This window comes from Halichoeres trimaculatus, unplaced genomic scaffold (assembly GCF_033239565.1).
Source record: "Halichoeres trimaculatus isolate MK-OKI-2021-1 unplaced genomic scaffold, fHalTri1.1 fHalTri1_scaffold_57, whole genome shotgun sequence".
NCBI classification, from domain to species: Eukaryota; Metazoa; Chordata; class Actinopteri; order Labriformes; family Labridae; genus Halichoeres; species Halichoeres trimaculatus.
The window spans coordinates 92946-96808 of record NW_027437236.1 but is presented as its reverse complement, the minus strand read 5'-3'; the positions used below and the strand labels follow the sequence as shown (position 1 = coordinate 96808).

At 38.8% G+C, this 3863-nt stretch overlaps 1 long non-coding RNA gene across 1 annotated transcript; it reads left to right on the top strand.

Moving 5' to 3' along the window:
• Window positions 1-309: 309 nt before the first annotated feature.
• LOC141786659 (uncharacterized) lies at window positions 310-3398 on the top strand. The gene is made up of 3 exons (XR_012597909.1): window positions 310-352; window positions 2987-3115; window positions 3269-3398. It is a non-coding gene; the product is annotated as an uncharacterized LOC141786659 (long non-coding RNA).
• The last annotated feature ends 465 nt before the right edge of the window (window positions 3399-3863 follow it).

Below are 3863 nucleotides of genomic sequence, written 5' to 3'. Positions count from 1 at the left end.
CCTGCAAGGCCATTTCTCAGTGTGCTGGCAGTTCTCTGCGTAATCATGATACAGAGAGTCCCTTACTTCTCAGCATGGACATCAGAAAAAGCCTTGAAGAACAGGACATGGCACTGATCTCCTTCTACAAGCGGCCTAATGTGGAATGGGGACGACCCCTCAATTGCAAACTTGAAGGTAGCTTCAGTTAAAAGCTACAATTGTCAAAATCTAACTCACTTATTTACCTTGTGCTTTTGCTACCAAAATTGACATTGTTTTACAGGAGATACTGCTATTGGAGAGGGCGTAACCCATTTTTTCTTCTCAACATGCATAGAAAAACTGAAGTCAGGGTTTTGCATAAATTTTGGTATGTATTTTTTTTTTTAGCATTTTCAGCATTGTCAAATTTCTAAAAGCTCCTCTTAATGTTGGCCAGACTATCACCAAAATAAAATGCAGTTTCTGAGGAATCACTCTCATACACACCCAGGGGAAACACAAATGCGGACAGAGCCATGTTCATTTCAGTGTATCGCCACATTTATTCTGTGGTCTCAACATCAACAAAGTAACAACACCACAAAGCTACAGTGCCACCTATGGACCAAACTTAGTATAGCACTTCTGGTAATCCAATATACTACAAGGCCTATTTCTTCTTATTGTTCTTGATTAATGTTTTTTATGTCTTAACAGCAGGTAAAAAGCTTACACGTCTTTTTGAGGGGGAGCCTGGGCATTTAGTCCCCTCAGCTTCTCACTTTCTAGTGGAGAGTGAGATGTTCATGATGGCGGGGAGAATGATAGGCCACTCCTTTCTTCATGGAGGACCATGGGTGCGTCTCAAAGCTCCAAAGTTCCATCCTTCCTTCCTCCACTTGCGTCGTTCTCTTGCGTCTTAGTCCCTCCCACCAGAGATGCATGGGAGAGACGCGAGGAAATAAAGAGAGGAGAGAGGAACGGAGGAGATTCGTTTTATAGAGCAATGGGACATCCTCTCCTTCGGAGCGTCACATGAAGCGACGAGTTTCAGTGATGACGGCATCAGCTGATCACCTCTGGATCATCTGTCAGTCAGCTCTAACAGCTGTTTGTGCGTCTGGGCACGTGCGCTGTAATAACTCTGATCAAACAGAAACAGTAACAGAGATTTGTCTGTTCTTTTAACCAGTTAAACACACACGTAACCATAAAGAAAACTTGCTCTCTGTTTATTCTGTGTGCTGTTTAGAAGCTCACGGATCACTTTTCCGGTAAAATGCGTAATTGTGAGATTATTTATGAATTATTTATCCTTTATCTTGAGCCCATCTGATCGTGAACTCTGAAGCTTCAGAGTTCACGATCAGATAAAGTGGGTTATATTACTATCAATATGACCCACCTTATTGTGTCTCAGGAAGATATTATTGATCAGTCAGTTTTTTGTATTAATCCTCTGATTATATTGATTTGATGATGGTTGTGTTCAGTGTTTTGTGATCTAAACTCACAGCAAACCCTTTAATACCAGATTTATGATCAGTTTCTGAACGATCCTCTGTGCCCGTCTTCAGCTCGTCTTTTCTCTCATTAAACTCCGTTGTGTTTGTGAAGTTTCATGTGAAGTCTGAGCTGCTGCAGCGTCCAATCAGAGAGTGATATTCCATATGGGGGCGTGTCGGTCAGTGAAAAGACTTCCGCAAAGCCGGCTCTCGTGTCTCGTCGATCATAGCTCCTCCGATCAGTCTCCTCTCTCCTCTCTCCTCTCTCCTCTGAGCGCAATTATCGCTTTGGGACAGTCTTCAAAATGGCGACTGGGAAAGTACTTCCGGTGTCGTGGAGGAGATAGGACGGAGGAAGCACGAAGTTAACGCATTGAGACGCACCCCAAGTCTTCAGGGACTCAGCCCTGCTTTTGTACATATTCTGCTTGGTGGGAGTCCTGACACTGCCACCGTTACATTGGAGGACTGTCCAGACCTCGACATCAGGGAAACAATTAGGCTTGTATGTTTAATTAAAAAACAGTTTTCTGTCTTTCGGTAATACGTTGTACAATGTGGATACCTTTTTATTTGATCAATCTTTATTTGTATAGCGCCAATTCATAACAAGTGTTATCCCAAGACACTTAACAGTAGAGCATAAAACTCTTCATTTTGTGGATACACATATAAACATATATAAAAACTAGTGCTGTCAGACGATTAAAAAAAATAATCTAATTAATTAGCGGATTTATTATTAATAAATCTAATTAATCACATTTTAATCTCATATCTGCTTAAAGTACCCTAATAAAGAATTTGAATTCTAGGATATTATAAAATTTTTGTGCATGACAAATCAAATGAATACACTAAGAAGTGAAGATTTATAAATCCACATTTTTATTGGTGATTAAATAAAACAAAAGTCAGGGCAACTTGTCCAGAAAATTCTTAGCTCAATCAGGCAACTCAAATTTCACTTTCAGTGTGTTTCATAAATCAAATTCAAAATAAGAAAAAGGTTGAGGACATCCAGCAAACCAGTTAGGCCTGATGCATTATTAAAGAATGTAGTAAAAATATAGATAAACCAATTCAATAATAAAACAAGACTAAGTCTTAAATATGCCATTCCTGTTGTCACCTGGGCTTTGTTTTGTTTGACTAGAGACGCATGTGTGAAGTGACGTGCCACTGCCATGTACGAGTCCTCCTGCTGGCCAATATTAAAATGTTTGTGTGCTATGATTAATTGCGATACATTTTTATGACGCACTAATTTGTGGTGTAATTAATCTAATTAATGCACTAAAGTAACTGCCCTATAAAAAACAAAAACACATATGTATACAAATATATACTCCCAACACCAAAATGAATCCGTATATCCCTTTTATTGTGTATCCATTAGGAATGTGTGTTAATATCAGCAGAGTATTTGTATCAGCCCACAACATGCCATCACTAACTGCCATCTCTGGTATCCATTGTCCTTGACGAGATATTTTACATCCCTTATTGTCTTAAAGCTTGAAGGGGGATCCATACTGTCTGATAAAGATAAACAAAGCATCCAGGACTTGGCCTTTGCATGGGACCTCCCTTCCCTAACTGAGAACAACAGGAGGTGGCTTTTTGAGAAGCTGTTGATCCATGCTGTGAGTGAAACTTAGTTTGATAAATGTCTATCCAAACAGACTGTACATTTGTTTTTGAGTCTTTTGAGTTACTTTTTGGTAAAATAAAAAAATAAAAAATACTGCACTTTTTCCTGATGGTTTCTGTTCTTACTCTCTTTTTACTTTTAACAGGTAATAGGACGTGTGACACGGCAAATAAAACAGCTGAGACGAGGTCTTAAAGAGACACCATTGTGGACACTGATGACCAAAAGACCTGACACAGTGGCCCTACTCTTTCCTAAAGATGTGGCAGGAAATGTCTGCGCGGAGGTTGAATTTATTTTAATATTATCTTTTAGTGCTGTAGAAAATGTTTTTTATACCTTGTAGGCATCCATTACTGTCCATTTTTGTCTTGTTCTTGTTACTGATGTATTCCTATACATTACTTACAATTGACATCATTGGTATCAACCAGTTATGTTTGACCAAAGAGTGTAATGAGTATTGATTTAAGAATCAAAATTATTGTCTTAGTCATTCTATTTTCTTTTTTTCAACATAGGTACTTCTTCAGCGAATCACAAGGCCTCGTGAGGATGACAGTGATGATGAAGACTGTTCCATCGAAACTAAGTGCCGCATGTCAGGCTATCTGCGACAGTTCATAACCAATGGTAAGTTTACTCGTCTTAAGAGTTTGTCTAATCTTCTGTTAAGTTAAGCTGTTTGTGCAATAGTTGGCTATTTATTCTAATGACTAATCATCACCCATTTGAATCTA